This window comes from Coptis chinensis, chromosome 9, assembly GCF_015680905.1.
Source record: "Coptis chinensis isolate HL-2020 chromosome 9, ASM1568090v1, whole genome shotgun sequence".
Taxonomy (NCBI): Eukaryota; Viridiplantae; Streptophyta; class Magnoliopsida; order Ranunculales; family Ranunculaceae; genus Coptis; species Coptis chinensis.
Window position 1 is genome coordinate 44,751,984 of NC_141464.1, and position 18,308 is coordinate 44,770,291.

General features: G+C 36.4%; 2 pseudogenes; both read right to left on the bottom strand.

Annotated features, from left to right (window-relative positions):
* Positions 1-249: 249 nt before the first annotated feature.
* Positions 250-5,715, bottom strand: LOC147476215 (uncharacterized; annotated as a pseudogene).
* A 106-nt stretch (positions 5,716-5,821) lies between these two features.
* On the bottom strand, positions 5,822-13,545 carry LOC147476216 (protein MITOFERRINLIKE 1, chloroplastic-like; annotated as a pseudogene).
* Between the last annotated feature and the right edge of the window lie 4,763 nt (positions 13,546-18,308).

Below are 18,308 nucleotides of genomic sequence, written 5' to 3' on the forward strand. Positions count from 1 at the left end.
CTAATAAGGATTTCCATGGATCCGACAAGCACCAAGGAGTGCTCCCCACACGTCTCAATAGGCATCGTCACTGCAAGGTTTAAGGCTTCTTCCAAGTGTCCAGCACGACCAAGAAGATCTACCATTACTACGTCAAAAAAAAAAACCAAGAAAATTAATATCTAGATGACATATTACACCATTCACTATGACCAAGAAAACCGGTTTTGGAACCTGGAGCTTATAAATGACCTAAAAGCTTGAAACTAACTAAAAAGTGATGAAAACTTCCATGTTGACACAAATGAAAAGAACAACAACATCCTCGCTAAACCCACCTGCCCATAACCTTCTTCTTGGAAAGTGTCTGTACCTTCGGGGTGCACGCTCCATAAATTTGCCCGATAGGCATTCATATGCCATGTGTCCACATCCACCACAGTTGTGGCATATCATCAAGCCCCCCGTGCAATCCCTGCTCATGTGCCCAACCTGATGGCAGCTCTGGCAAACAATGTCTCTGTAACCACTATCGCGAACTCCACCACCTCTTTCTCCTACATATTCAGATTTTGGGCACTGCCTAGCCACATGACCGAGATATTGCACAAGTTACGAACCAGGGCTCATTCGGACGATCATGACCAGTGGCGATCCTTCCCCGCAATTGTTGCATGCCTTATCATTTGTCGCAATCAATGACTATATGGCTTTGCTTATAGCGGTTGTTGCAAAACCCGAGGTCACCGGTGGTAGAGAAGGCCCGCAAATCTTTGGCAATGTGACCAGCCTTACCGCAAGTATGGCATATCCCCTCATTTTGGTAGTCATCGGCCATGTGGCGGCTTTACGACAATTCCAACACAATGACTTGGTGGAACACTCAGCTGCAATGTGCCTGATAATAATGCCAAGGAAAGATAACATATCCATATTAAATTTTTTGGATGTATATAGATGATGAGAGTGTTTCATTACCCAGGAACACCACAGTTGTTACAAACGGCCACATTGGGCCACTCCCTAGCATAATGACCTGGTCGCTTGCAGTTACAATCAAAAGTCTTTCTCTGTGCTGATTTTTCTTGAGTAAGTTAAATTTCTGCCAATTCCTTACTTTGCAACCCACTTCCTCCAAAGACAACCGCCCTTGCAACCAAGTAAACTACACGAGATACACTTGAAAACACGGGGTAGGAAATCAAAATAATATTTTGTGGGATTAAGGTTTGTTCTGATATTTTACATGAGTACAGAACAACATGTAAGGCTGGCTTAGGGGTTGAAAGTTTACAAACATAAAAATTAAACACAAATACAAATCAATTGAATTACCATATCAACTATATTAGCTTTAGATATATAATTTCAATATCAAAATAATGTTTATTTTCCGGATAAGAATATTAGAGTGTAGTCCATCACTAAACCTCTTAAGAGCTCTTCAAAGTAGAAACTGAAGTGATATAGAGGCATGGCACAGTGGGTTCGAAGAGTATAATTATTCCCCACTCAAAATGGTCTTGAATATGATTAAGAAGACACTAGCTGGTGAGAGGAATAGAACACTGCCAAATTAGAAGGTGAACCTGAACCTGACTAGATGCAAGCATCATGGTTGACTACTTTCTTATTATGATTATTGTACTTTTAATGCAGGAAGCAAGTAAATACATCAGTCTATGGAGAAGTGAATGCATGCCCATTAGACAAGACTAGGAGTCTTCAGCAGGATGTCGCAAATCTTTTAAACAGAAAAAAATTAATCATAAAAACAGTTGTATTATTGGAGCCTTCAACAGGATGTCCCCTATCTGGACCAACTATAATGCGGCGAGACCATTTAGAAATTTTCGTAGGCACAAAGAATTCATAAGGGTAAATCGGTAACATGGGAAGGATTGACAACTACTGATAACGTATATAGATATATTAGGAAGAGAAAAGAACCTTGCCTCTGTATTTTTCAATGAAGCAAGTGTTACACAAGCTCTAGAAAGCAGGAAATCTCCTGCTAGAGAACAATAGCTGCATCGATGAAAAAGGTTTAAGCTAGAAAGCATCCTTATTACAATAGCTTTGACCAAAACTGAAAGATACTTATTAATAAACTTGGATTGAGAAAACACAGACAAAAGATATTTGAAATTAGTTGCAAATATGCGCATGTGCGCTATACAAGTCTTTCCAAGTATTAGGGATGACACGGAGGAACTTTATATGTATATCACTCTCCCTAAACCACATCATACTACATTCTTACACCAGAAATATATCTTAGCTTTTGATGATACTTTCTGATATGAAAATACACAACCTCAAATGATTAAATCCTTTCTGAGAACATTCAACATCAAACAAAATTCATCCATGAGGAGGCAAATGCAGGTTGGGCACTAAACACATGCATAGGGAAGCTATTATAAAATATAAACATATAATAATAGAAAGTACAATATTTTAGAGTAAAGTAACACGAGAGTTTTTATTGTTATATATATCCTCCCTGGCTCTGAACCTACCTACAGATATAACATGTGGTGTCAAGATCATCAAACGTCAAAGAGGGACAAGGTATTAGGTAGATGGTAATACAACCCACATCCACATGACAGCTTGAGGCTCATATGTGTGAATTTTCCAGAGAATAAACAATAAATATGTTTTCGTCCATAAGGAATTACTATAGCTAGATAAAACAATATGAAAGAGAAAAAAAAACAAAAGGTAAATGTATAGCTAGCACACATATATCTAATAAAAAAATTCCATCTCGCTCACCTCATCACGCCATATAGAAAAAGCATTCTCAAAGAGCACTAAATAGGCTATGGTTGTCAAAATTAATGAATGGAAATGCAAAACAGTGAACAGAAGAGCACAAATCCTTTATTAGAAACGCAGAATAGTCAAACTTGGCAGCGGTAATTTTGCGTTATAGTGAACTCAATGTGTTTAACGAGGCATAGAAATTTATGGCTCACCAAGCAGTCAAGAAAATATCTACAGCAGCAAAATTTCATGCCTTGATAGTGGTTATATGAAAATTTTGAGTTAAATTAGTTTAGGACTACTTTTTCAGATCTAAGTTAAATTAATATTCCAAATCGCAGAGTAAAATATACTACATCATGAGATACAAAGCAAGTACATCAACTTTGGTACCAATCAATGCAGCTTAAAAAGCTACTAGATAGGTGACACAAAAACCATGTCAAGTTGTCGCAAAATTGATTAAGAGAAACTCCTTAAAATACTTGGGAAAAAATTGTATATTGTGTCGTATGCTTCAGTGAAAGAATTTAACTCAGGAAGTCATAGGGGTGTCAATATAGCCTGACCTATATACACAAACAAAATAATATACACTCAAGTCCCAAAGATTGAAGGAATCCTTCCTATGTTGTCAGAGGCATTCATTTTTATCACAGATTATATCAGAAAGTATCTGAACCACTACTACAGAAAAGCTCATATACCACTGTTATTTACAATGGTAAAAAGCCTTTAGCCACTGTTTTCATACCGTGGTAACAACCACCGTGACAAATACTTCTGGCAAAACCGTGGGAAATAGTACCTCTTATATACCACGGTTTTGACTAAACCCGTGGTATTAGTATTTCCAAACCATGGTTAATAGTCAAAACAATATGCTCTATTTGATTTGAACCGTGGGGAATAGTGATGCTAAATACGATGGTTGGATAAACACCGTGGGGTATATAAACTACTTATACCTCGGTTCTTACCAAACTGTGGTTTATAGTCATTTAAAAAAAAAATTAAAAGCCCCTAATTATTTGATTCTAATCATATTCATTCAACCTGCAACCTGCCCTTTTCACCATATATATCCACACTAGATTTAAAAACACATTGCTCAAATAAACAATTCATAATGCAACACGAACAAAAGAAATAAATTTAGACATCCAACACGAAGACATTGAATTGCTAAAAGAGTTTTGAACTTTTTCGAGTCATCAATAATGAAATAAACATCCAAATTTAGTTGTTCTATCAAAATAATAATGACCTAACTTGTTCCATCAATCAAAAGAGCAATCTATTTGTTCCGTCTAAAATATCAAAAAAATGGTGAGACCAAACACCAAACCTTAACTGGAATGGGTCAAAACCGAGCAAAGACACAACGCTTGGCTCGAACGCTCCATTATGCTGGATAATCTAAGAATTTCAAGTCGAATAACATCAAATTCCTCTTATGTGTATGTATCTTTGAGGGATAGATTTGTTATCTGCACGATCAAAGATCATAGAGTAATATAATAACTAAATAATGAAGATTACCACAAAATAGAGAATGCTAGTGTATGACGACTTATACCTTATTTTCAAAAGAATTATCTGAACAAGCTTCCATTATTTCTCTCATAAACTTCATTATGTAATACCTACACTCTTTACTATTGGCATGTGATTGCTTGGGGGTTTGGTGCCTGATAGTGTATCTTTAGGAACCTACCATACCATTTTCGGTTCACTATAAACAGAAGTTTAACTTATCATGAAAAAGGTACCTCAGAAGTAAATCTGTAAGCACCATGCCTGGAGATGCTGTATGTACTCCTACCTTCACCACCACTTGCGTCATCAAAAGTGATGCCCTGAAGTTGCCTTATACCGCGACTTGGTCGAACCATATCTACAAGTCAAAGTAGTCACAACCGAAAGTGAAAGGCATTAACAAATAATAAACAACCTTAGATTTATGTTGTCAAGCACGAGGCAAAGCGCTAGGTTCCCAAGTAGCGTCACGGGATCTGAGCATACCGCTCGCAACAACAACTTGAAACTTGCCGCCATACTCTTAGATGCTAAGCACAAACACTGCTGTTTACTTTAAAATGAATAAAATTAGATTAAGAATGAACAAGAATAGAGCTTACACAAACCATCAAAGGGTACTAGAACCTCCGGATCCCTGCACCATCCATGTTAAATATGTGACCTCCTTTTTCATGGGATCTCATCACCCGCGATGGCTTCTCGTTATTGCAAAGCAAAGACCCAACCAAATTTGTTGAGACAATCTATTCATACAATCATGATGTATAAAACTATGTCAGTTAAGCACCACCGGCCCCTTTGGGAAGAATAATTAGTTGCATAACCAAAGGAATCATTCACAAGGATATAATTATCAAGAACTTGGCACCGATCTCCAATAAGCAAGTACTTTTATGTTTTAAATTGAATCTGGTTGACAAACTGAAAAAGACCATGACAATTATCTTCAAGCATAATACTAGACAAGTACGACTTCAACTGTTTAACAAATTACCAAGAACATACTCCTTATTTCCTTCTTTTGGTTTATATTAAACATAAAACAGACTGAGAAGGGAACAACAAAAACAAGAAGAAGAAGAATAATCACAGTAAAATGAACATATCAGTTAAATTGAAAGTAATTAAAATTTCAAACTAATCTAAGAAATCTTACCTTCCAGTAATGACAATATTTCTTGGACCAGCCTTATAATGTTCTTCCAAAACCATATTGGAACCAATCATCGTTCCGATTATAATTCCCCCAAGCCAACTATACCATATCAAAGTATCCAATTGATTGTTCCCACTTTCAAACAAAATTCACACAAAAGTTTCTCAATCCAAAAATTCCAAATTATTGTAAAATGTCCCACCAAATTATGAAAAATTCAAACCTGACAATTGAAATCCAGTTGCAAGTATGACTCCAATACTCATCATAGTCACAAGATATCTTCCAACTTGAGTAGCACACTACAATTCAAACTTAACCAACAACAAGTTTATAAGCAAAATAACATAACAAGCATATTATCCACAAATCTTACCGAAGAAAAGCCATTGCTATCAAGCCCCTTAACGCCCATAACACACACACACTCTCAAATGGTTCCAAATGACCTTTCTTAGTTTTAGCCAACACCTGCGGCTTTCAAATACTCAAACGACGAATAACTCAACACCCCAACAAAATTCCTAAGCAAAGTCGCGAGTATAACCAAAGATATAAACCCAATATCCCGTCTTTTCTCGTAATATACTCAACAAAACTTGCCAAGACCTACCCACCACACTGGCTTGCATCCTTTGAGTAATAAGCTTTTTCGGCACCATTACAGCTGAAGACACAATATTCCCCATTGCACCAGCAGTTGGTGGAATTAAAACAGATGGGTATTTACTAAATTTCGATAAAAACAACTTTCCAAACTCACAAGTACCAAAATAAATTGCAGAAGAAACAGTTGAACCAACAATTATAGCAGAAATGCCGCTATAGAAACCCAATATCCCCTTTGCTTGGAAAGTTTTCACAATGACATCTACACTTCCTTTGTAAATTTGAGTTGCCCCTTTGGTTTGTAACTTTGTTTTAATAGTGTCTAAAGGTAAAAGACAGACATAAGTAAAAGCACCAGCCATACCTCCAGTTGATGAACCAATGAGTGCTTTCTCAAAAGTTGTCAAGTTTTTCATCAAAGTTTGAATCTTTGGACTCCCTTTAGGAGTGGGGTTAATCCATTTTTGATTTGGGGTAGAAATTTTTGTTCCATTGAAATGGAAATTGAAGAGAATGTGATATTGTTGTTTGGAAGAGATAAGAGAGTGTCGTTGAAATGAGTGAAAAGGTTGTCGAAATTAGTGAGACTTTAAAGGTAAAGCGGTCGGGTTTGGAGGTGGAAGACCAAGTGATGCAGAGAGCTTGTTCTTCATTTTTGAAGGTAGGGTGCGGGGTTTGGTAGGCTGCCTTTGTCCACGGTATCCAGGCTATTTTGCAAAATATTCGCTACCTTTTTCGTTGAAACTGTGGGATATATGAATACCAAAGCACAAATTAGCTGATTTTGAGTCGTTCCGTGGTATATGGCACTTTATATGCCACTGCTTTATGAGACTAGTGGTATTTGCTTGTGCCGAAATTAGAAAAGCTATTCTTACCGTGACAAATGTCTATTAGCCACTGTTATTAGTGAAACCGTGGGATATATACTCTTTGACCTACCGTGGGGAATGAGCCTTTATGTAGTAGTGAACAACGATATAAGCCTAGGCCGATCAAGAGGTGTGAAATGTTCAAGCAATTAACCACGACCGCTGAATAGAAAACTGCGCGGATAACATAATTCTCATGGAAGAAGAGAAACTGGGAGGGCTAGGTTATTTAGGATATAAACCTTTCCCTGTAAAGCGGTCAAAATCAATAAGAAACTGCAACGCAAACTTTTATCCCACAACTCAAAGGAAACTATAAAGTTCGGCAAGCTCATTTTTTAATCTAAGGAAACTATCCAGCACCTTGGAATCCCCATCCTAAGATTCGAAGAAAGATTCACTTATTGTTAAGATTAGATATGCCAACAGATAGATGGGCGGGGACGATTTCATGAAATTGCAAAATTTGAAAGACAGACGGATGGGTAAAAATTAAAGAGAAATACACTTACACGGCAAAGTGAACTTTTCAATCTAACAAGATGACTAGATGTCAAAGTAATGCTTGACTGGGGATTTAAACCATTTGAGAGATTATACACAAGACCTACATCATCTTGACCTGCCAGAAGGCTCCACACTCCTTGCAATAAAAATCCCACAAGATTAACTACTACCTAATAAATAACATGTATTTCATAGCGTCAAGAGACTACATCAAATAGAACACATAAGTTCCAAATAAAACCACAATACTTGATACAAAAGAATCAAACAAAACTAACCAATCATTACATACCTGTGCCAATCTCCCCAATGCAGAGGCTGACATTTCCCTAAGCTGTGTATCTGGAGATTGAAGCATCTCAACAACACAAACACTTCTACTCACAATAATACTATTAACATTAAAAATAACTGATATTGTTCTTTAAGTATGCAATCTGAATCTGTACCAACAAATTGCCCAAGTAACAAAGCTGCCTCCCATTGCCTCTCCGAACAACAGTAACCGAAACAAAAAACATCCAATGAAAACTTTGTGTTATACTAAACTGCTATAAGAACATATAATAAGGATTTCAAAGCCTGCAATGAAGAAGTACCTTAGTAATCCAATTACAGGTTGTAAAGCTCCAGCAACTAGAACATCCTTCTTTATGTTTGGGGATGAGTGGACCAAATTCCCAATCACACCAACCTGACATGCACAAAAACCTTCTCATAATAACCTATCAAATTACAAATTATGATTCCAACATAACGATTTTGATGGTAATTGGGGTTGTTTTAAAGTCGATTTGATTGAAAAACGTGTTAAGCCTCTATTAGTCTGCCTCACAAGGAACAAAAAGTGTGGGAAATGATAAAACAAGTAAAGAAATGTGATGAGATATAGCCCAAATGTTAACACTTGAAGAAAATGAAATTAAGAGATTCAGACGTGAAATCAAGTGGTATGTTGAAATCAAGGATCAAAATATCGAATTCGGTGAATATATCAGTGTACCCAAAAACCAATATATATCGGATATATCGGAAATATTTAGTTTTTTTGTGACCAGTCAAAATTTTGTTTTGTATGTCGATATATTGGAAATATCATCGATTATATCGGAAATATTGTCAATATATCGGTCAAAGTCAACACTATCGGTCAAAATCAACAATTTATATCGGATATATCGTATATACCGGTCGATATATAGCGTTATATCAGAAATTCCGATATATATCAGGAAAAAAAAGATTCAATATTCGGTGGATATATATCGATGTCGGTGTACCAAAAAAACGATATATATCGGCAATATATCGGATATAGGATATATTGGCGATATTTTGTTCCTTGGTTGAAATAACCGACCTCAAACATGAAAAAGAAAAGAAAATCCTCAAGTCTATTCGTGAAAAATATAATGGGCTTAAGCCCAAGTTAAAGACACCAAAGCCGAATAGTACAACTATAGATATACATGAAGTTAGAATAATACACAAACTAAACTTCTAATCAAATAGGGAAGCCTAATCAATTTAAACCTATAAATACACCACAACAATGCCTCAAGTAAAATAATTTTAAGAAAACTTATCATCATAAACAAGAATTCAGAGCTACTACAAAAAAAATTTACACATTCCAATAATTTTTTTTTCAATCTTATTAGATTTTTTAATAATATTAGTTAACATGTGTTATTTTAATCCATGAATTAAGCATAAATATTCAAACAGATAGTTGTGTGCTTTAGACTGTGAATTTCAACCCATGACCAGAACTAACAACCACAAGCCTAAGCATTCTATCAACAAGTCATAATTCCTTACACATGAACCCAATTCGGTACTTCCCAATCAAATTGCTGCAAAGGCAACTCAGCCGTAATCTCCTATCAAGACTCAAAACAAAAGCACCATTTGCAATAGGTTGAACCAATTGCACCATCGATATTCTATCCGTAGGTAAAAACATAATGGCAGGAATACCAGTGACAGCGCAATAAGCAGAAAATAAAACAGCCAAATTTTAAACTACCAATATCACTAATCCCACAATATTTAACCAATAAATCATTCATACCCAATGTTTCGTTGCCATACCTTTCAGCCCAAAACAAATTAGAATTAGCTTCAAAGGCAATAACAATATGATCACCCATTCATTTTTACTCCAAATGCCACATCCATAAGGCAGAGTATGGTAGTTTTACCAATACATGAATCAAATAAAGTTTTCCAATATTGCCTATCAAATTTTTATAATTCTTCCATATCATGTCTAATAAGTTGATATACTGTTCTCAATATGGATCTACAAGAAGCATAAATGGTACGATTTTTTAAAACAAGTATCTTTTTTTTTTCTGAATGTGTATTGCTACATTTAGTTAGTTCGATTAAAAAAATAATCTTCTACTTACTACAATGTGAACATAACATTTTTTTCTTGGCTATCTTATACAAAAAAACATAAAAGGATCACTATAGAGATGAGAACAGAGCAATATTCAAGAGGGATTGAAGTGTCATTCAAACCTATGCTGGAAGAAATAATGAAAGATCTAAATCTGGATCAACCTTTTTACGAAAGTCACTACACCATAACAACATTTTTGTGACACTGGGTTTTTTTCAATAGTGACACCAAATTGGCGTCAGGAATGTTGTGACACCATTTTGGCGTCACTAAAGTACAAAAACCGTCACCAATAATTTGATAATTATTTCATTTAAATTTTGAGGAGTTTCGAGAAATATAGTGACGCAAGTTTGTTGAAGGTCTAAGAATATAGGAAATTACAACCCGAGGGACCATGTTTTCTCTCGAATAAATTACAACTCAAAAATTTATTCCCATCTCTCCCAACTACCTCGTCTCTTCTTTATCACTCCGGCACTCCTCTCCAGTTCCGATGAGTAAACCATGCTCGCCTTCGATTAAAGTGGCACTCTTACTAAAAAGTTCAAACCTTCAACCACCGCTCAATGAATCTAAGCACTCCTCACATCCATCGACAGTAAGTGAAGGATCTCTCTCTCACCCTCTCTCTAATGATAACCCATTTCAATTTTGGGTTTCAGGGGAAGTCAGTTTTTATTTTTACTTACTCCTCCACATTCGAAAAAGCTTTGATTTTCCATAAATCCCTAAATCTCTCATCTATTCTCTCGAGCGGTGGAGGTAACAGATCAACCTAGTGAATTTCGTGCAGAGATGCAATCAAGTTTGTCCCTTGAGTTTTAACTTCACTGAATTGAGGGTTAGTTCTTTCTCCCCTTTTTCGTTCGATCAATTTTAAATTTTGCATAATATTTTGCTTTTTCCACAGTTCTTTTCTCCCCCTTTTTCTCAAAGTTCAATATTGCAGGTTAGGTTGATTGTATTGTTTAATTAGACTGAGTTCTAATTGAATTGATGTTCCTAAAAAAGAGGGCTCAAGTAGAAATGGAGAAGCGGGGAGACAAAGCTACCTCTGATTAATCGATAAGTTGCTTTAGGTAAAAATACTGCTTACTCGATCCATGTATATGTTTTTAACTTTGTTAATTCGACCTGGTTAACTTGTTTGAGATGTGTTATTGAATATTTCAACAATGTTCGGATATTTTTCTATTGGTAGTTTGGTGCACAAGTAAGGTAAAGTGTTTGGATAGTGAAATGCTGACTTTGCTTGGATATCTTGTACAGTACTTTTCAATGCTGATCAAGTCCAGTAAGTTATTTTCTTCCATTTATTTCTTGACATTAACAAGCCATCTGCTTCTTTCGTGCCTAACACCACAGTGGTCTTTGCGAGGAGTCAGGTGTGAAGTATATTTCACACCATAGTCATTTATAGGAAAATGAGACAATAATAATTATGAGCCTGTCCATTTCAATCCACAACTAGTATCTATCTATTTATGTATTGTGCTCTTTTAAGGTGGATTAACATGTGGTCTGGAACATAAGTTATGGAAGAAATGGGGTGTTGGTATTATTCGTGAATTTGGTTGTCTCGAATTTACTAGTATTTCACTCTAATTGCAAGTGATGCAATGAGTATTTTCTTGACATATTTCATATCTTAATTGCGATTTTCTTTTGTTTCTTTTGGTTGTTGTTGTTGTTGTTGTCATTGTGTTGTTGGTCATTGGCATGAAAAGAAGAAATTAACCATGAGTAATGACAGACGACTATCCTACGTAGTAAAAGATTTTGCTAGTGACTTCCTTTCATCTTTTCCTTATTTTTTCGCCTCACAAGGAGCTGTCGTGTGCATTTTAATGCACTCAATTCATTTGGTAATATAGTTTTTCTTAGACTTATGTAACTCTGGATGCATAAACTCATAATTTTCAATTAGGTTTATAAATTTTCTATTCAGGAAGAAAAGATATCTCTTGCTATGTTGGTTGATATAAATCTTGGGGATTGGTTTGGAGTCTCCTTCTATCCTTTAAGGCAACATGCCAATTTAATGAAGTGGTTCAGGAGTAGTTGTTCTCTCAGCTATAGTAGTTTGGAACTGTCGTGCTCTCCAAACTAACCATCTAAGTTACTACCAAGAAAAAAAGATGATTGAAATACTATCTTACAGAGTGAGTGGAGGTCCTGAACTATTAATGGACTAGTGTTTCTTTAATTGAAATGATTACGGATATTACTTGCATAATTACACTTCAACAAGTAAAAGATGGTATAAGGAAAACCTTTGTGGCTTGTAGCATAGTTACCCCTTTTTAGGCTAGCCAATAATGCACTACATATATTGACTCTAGCTTCTTTTTGACTCACATCTTTAGAATTAATGTTATCTTTTTTTTTTTTTCGCTGTTGAGTATACTATACACCTTATTATCAATATGTATTGTAAATAGACTTGGTTAGCCTCATACTGCGTGTACTACTTGATGGGCTTTTAACCTTACTAGATTATTGCTATGCAGCTATGCAAAAGGGGTGTGAGCCGGAGGGTGGAGAAGATAGAACCGGAGAGGGAGAAAGAGAGGAAGACCAAGGAGAGAGAGAGGGAGAAAAGGGGGAGGACAGACTCATTTCTCGTGGGGTTCTTGAAATGAGTTGTTTATCAAGACTCATTATCCGTTGTTAATTTTTTTTTTCTTAAAAAGAGATGTATATCCTACTCATTAGTCATGGGAAACTTATTTTACTTATTTCTTTCTTTCTTTCTTTTATTTGATGAGACACGTTGTCCGCCATCGGAAAATCCCTCATTAAGTGGGTTTTGCCAAAACCCAACCTCTATCTATGCTTAAAACTTGCATGTGTTCATCATCTTGGTGTATGGTCCTCGTGATTTAAGGCATCCTTAGGCTCATGTCTAGAAGTGGCTAGTGTCGCCCCCATTAACCCCCACCTATGCCTTTAACTCCGGGCTTCCTTACCCATAAAAAGACATTGTTATATATCAGATCAGTTGGAATAGGCACTATATATAACACAATACAAGTTTATGTTTTCTAATCTTATTCTGCTGATTTTGTGTTTCCTCTTTGTACTGATAGGTTACCTTAAAATACTTTTTGTGTCTATTCACATTAACTCCTTTAACTAAACCAGGGGAAAATGTCTTGTGTCTAGGGAGCAGGGGTTTGAAGTTGCTGCTAGACATCATCTACTTGTTGGCACTTAGCATGCCCAAAAGGTATAATCCAACTCTCCACCATTCACTCATGGCAACTAGTTGCACTCGAATGCTAGCCTCAATAATACCTAGATGTTTACTTCAATATGTTTTACTTCTGTGCAGGTTATTGAGTGAATAAATCAGTGTGACGTAGACATTAGAAGAGAATTATTTAGCAGTATTTTGGTTAGTTAATTCCAAATCTTAATTTAGAATGTCTGCTGCCACTGGTGCTGGGTGTGTGCGTGCTGCTGCTGGGTGTAGTTGTTGCCCCTGGTGCCTGCTGCTGCTGGGTGTTGTTGCTGCCGCTGGTGCCTACTGCTGCTGCTGGGTGTTGTTTCTCGCCAATCGGTGCCTCTTTCTTTGCTTGGTGATCTTTTTGCTGCCGCCGCCGGTGTGCCTCATCGCCTGGCCGGTGTTCTTTTCTTTGCCATCGGTGTGTCTTTGCTACATACCGGTGCCCTCTTGCACCACCGGTGGCCATGGACCTTCATCTGCACGGAACTTCTTTTAGTAGGTTTGATTGTGTTCGAAGTCATTTATTATTACTTGGAACACTATATTTTCTCTATAGTTTTACTGAATGATTGATATTATTAATTAGTCTCATTAACTACTTGATTGTGTTTATTTTGTTTTATTTCCATTAAGTTTCTCAATAGGTTTTCCTCACATTTTTTCCAAGTCCTGTTGGTCTGCCACCAACCCTAGGTCTAAAAATTTGGTAGTCACCATCTTTTCTATTTGCTTGATCTCAGGCCCACAAACCTCTTGTTGATGATTACTGTCTCGTGCAACTGATGAAAGTCAAATTGATTTCTTTTGAACTTCAGTTTCCAACACTTCTTGATATATTATTCATAAATAATATTAACCTTAGAGAAATTTCTTTATCAGGATTACTAGGCCATGGTGGTGCAACTCGGACATCAATTTCGACTTGGAAGACTTTCTATACAAGGACTCTGGTTTTTCTGTCAGGTTAAGTTGGTTCGAAATTTACACCATGTGCATTTGTTTCCCAGCTAGCAGCTGATGCTCTTTTACCATTTTTATAGCCCTTAATGGGGTCTATGCAAGCTTTGTTTTACTGAATGGTGTATGACTTAAACAAATGAAGTTACTGTGTAGATGGGTAGATGGGTCTACGAAGGTGTGATTGATGATCCTTATGAAGAATTCTTCATTGCTGAAAACAAATCACTCCAAAAGGTATTCAAAGTTTACCTATTGTTGTGAGCCCCTGGAGCATGCATATTAGATGCTTATTTGGTTTACATTTTACTAGGAGGCTCTTGTTCAAGATTAGGATGCCAAGTATTGGCAACAGAGGATATAGCCTCAAGGAGGATATTCCTAGCTTCCTTTCAAATGTTGCAAAGTTAATATTAATCACAGGCAAATATTTAAATGTCATGAGGGAATGTGGACATAATGCACAGTATATATCGTTTTTTCTTTTCTCGTCCTTCTCATTATGTAGTACTAAATTGTCGATGACCTTTCTCAATCATTATACAAGTTTTTAAGTACATGTTCTTGATCCGGTTTGAGAAGTAATGTTTTAATATATATACTTCCCGCTATTTCCTTTTCCTAACTTCAAGATCATTTGTTTGGTCGGGTTCTTTACAACAAAGCCATACCCCTGTGATCCATCAACTTTGCCCAAGTATCCACCGAGCAAGGAGTTTGATACTAAACTCCGGGATGAGGAAGCTAGAAGGTATGTAATAATTAATTTATTTCAGCTTATGTCATTCTTTTGTTCGGAAAATGCTATTCACTCTATCGGTTTAATGTGTCGAAAGTGAGACTCCCTCATGCTCTTTGTTTTAGGTGGCAAACCATTTTTCAAAATGTTTTTCTTGTATTTGAGGCCATTTATGTAAACCGTGAGGCTTTTGTAGCATCTCCTAGAGTCCTCTATAGATGGTTTTAGATGGTAGCTAGAAGCTCTTACGCCTGTTTTGAATATGAAAATGAAAAGGAAGATCCGAACACTAATCTGAGGGACTCGCAACCTCTTCCACAAAAAAGGCACAAAGTGTTACTATTTTCTTTCTATCATGCAATTATTTTCTCTACCGCATCTTTGAATCGACGATATTTATGCGGGCAAAGAGCAAACTTCGTTAAAGGCCGTGAATCCGAATATGGGAGGAAGGATTCGAGAAACTCCAACACCGCAGCGAGCAGATCCAAATGTGAATGCCGAAGTTACAAATCTCATTACAAGTATGTCCATGTCTTCATCTTGTTATTAGAGTTGGCCCTTTTTTATATTTGTTTATCAATTTGATTGAAGTCTTCGCCTTTATTTTACCTTTCCTTTACCTCTCTTTGACTTCTATGGCATTTTCAAGAAGCGGCGACCACAGTCAAACCAAAAAGCAACAAGTGAGAAATACAATCCACAAGAGGATCTTTGGATCTGGCTTTCCCATTGATCCTCCCAGAGGGCCGAAAAGCGTATGGATCTTCATGGAACAAAAAGGGGATGGAGAGTGGACATGTGGGTTTAAGGACTCAGAGATCATACATGCCCATGCCCAATGGAGTTTCTGAACACTCTGGTTTGGCATCAAGAAACAGTGCACTATTCAATAACCCTGGAGAGAGGAACTCACATTCTCAGTGGGTGGATAAGCAACTGAGTTCTAAATACAATCATCTAGATGATGCCGAACCATCTAGAAAACAGGAATGGAACAACCATTTACTGGATAGGCCCGCCTCTTCCCACAAGAAGGGTGATAAGGTATGTAGCAAGGAACTAGTTGGTAGTCAACTAGATAGACCATTAAATAACTCTCTGTCTTATTTAAACAATGCAATCTTATTTGCCCGAAAACTTTGTATGTGCTTTAATCATATATGAGTATTTGATTCCTTTATTTGTATTCTTGGATATCCAATTTGTTGGATCATCATATTAGATGAGCATGACTCATAACGAAAGCACTAGGTTTTTTTCTTAGGGTGTCCATTTAATCAGCGACTTTCGATAATTTATCACCAGTGCTTATATTATTTTATTTGGAAACGATATGTTAACAGGATGATAAGATGTGTGATTAGTCATGATCGAAGATATATAATCTGCTCCACTGTTTTATAGAATGGGTGTCTATCGCATCTGCTGCAATTAGGTAGCTGAGTGAGTTCAATTCGATATTGCATCTCATAGAGTGATGACATGAAAGTTTAAGAACCCTTAAAGAGAATATGGATCTTAACAAATAAGCCATGTTAAAATGTCTCAGATCAGAGCAAAAGATTGATATTTTATATCAGTATGAAAATATAATTTATTTGTTAAAATTAACTTGCATTGATTTTTTCAGGGTTATGGCCCACCCAAGAAAAATAGGATCCATTACTCTAGACCTTTAATGCCTCCTGGAGGGAATCTCGACGAAATGCTTAAAGAGCATGAGAGGCAAATTCAACAGGCTGTCCGTAAAGCTCGTCTCGATAAGGTCAAGACCAAGAAGAATATTGGTGATGGAATCCAATCCGAAGCGCTACTTTACTCGGGGAGAAATGGCAGATGATACTTGACACTTGCTGTGGTTTGACTTTTCATCAGTCCTGCAACAATAAAAGCTCAAGCCTTGCTATTCTGGTTAACAATTTGCATCAAGTGGAGCTTTTAAGAGAAGGGTTGTTTGGGGTTACCGAGCTGCATTGTGATATGGAAGGCTGATTAAGTTATGGACTCTTTGGTGGCCCAGAGGGTAGATGACCACCGATTAAGTAAAGCTGTTATGGGAAATTTGTAGTGGTCACTCCAGCTAATTGTGGCTTAATGTAAATGAAGAAATGTGCTTTCTGCATATATTGGTCCGTGTTTTAGATGATGAGATTCCTCTCTTGTACAGTTAAATTGGAGGGGAAGGTGGGATAAGGTAAATATTAGGATGGAAACCAAAAACAAATATTATTTTTTCAAATATATAATAATTTGTGACGCCTGACAGCGCCAGTAAGCCTTTTAAAAAAATGCAAATTTATAATTACTGACGGTACTGAGGCGTTAATTTGTTTTGGCGCCAAGTTATAGCGCCAGTTTTTGGGGAGATTCGAAAGTTCAATAGTGACGGCGTATAGGCGTTAGTAATGCACGTTTAGTGACGGCGTACAGGCGTTAGTAATTCATATTTAGTGACGGCGTACAGGCGTTAGTAATGCATATTTAGTGACGGCGTACAGGCATCAGTAAATTAGCAATTGTGACGGCACCTTGGCGTCACAAATAATTCTGACACCAACACAGACGCCTAAATTCCAACGCCTTGTAGGCGTCACAAAAAATAATTCTGACGCCTCCCAGCCGTCACAAAAGTGCTATTCTGTTGTAGTGAGTTTAATACATAACGGAATGTACAATGCAAGCGTCAGGGTGAGAAATGATGTAGTTGGTGTGGAAGGTGCGTCTGAAATCATAAGTTTTAAAGGAGTACCATCAAAATCCATTGAAGAGACTGAAAACACTGCAGCAAGACAGGCAATTGAATTTACACAAAAAGTTAATGAATTCGAAGTTGTTGACTACAACTTCAAGGAGTTGAAAATCAAGCGAAAGTTCTTCAAAGAACAACAAGAAAGAATCGAATTCCTCGAGAAATCAATGAATATCAAACAACGAACAGAGGCAAGTTTTTTTTTATTTAATATGATTTTTCATATGTTATATATCACTAACTTTTTAAAGTTTAGGTTGGAAGAATTGAAGAACGACACGGAATATCCAGTACATATATTATAAGTATTATTTTAAACAATACCAAACTCATGATCAAGGAGAATAAAGAACGGTACTCGAGTCTCAACAAATTCAATAAAAAGGTAAACAGATTTAACATTCATATTTTTTTGGTTAATTGTAATTTTTTAAGTGTTTTACTAATAATAAATTGATCTATAAATTGATGCAGCGAATTCAATTTCAAAAACTTATCCCTGTAAAATTCAAAGATATGCTGATGCATTGCACTAAAATATTAAAGATAGATGACCCAGAATTTTCCAACGAAATATTGGGAGAAAATCAATACAGATGTCAAATATCAATTGACGTTCCAATCTTTAACATCAGAGACAATCACCAATTCGAAGGAAATTCAACAACTCGAGAAGATTCAGCATCGAAGAAAGCAATTGATTTTCTGCGCAGTGAGATAGGCTTTGAAGTAGTAGACTATAACTACGAAGAAATAGAAGAAATTTTCAACAAACTTGAGA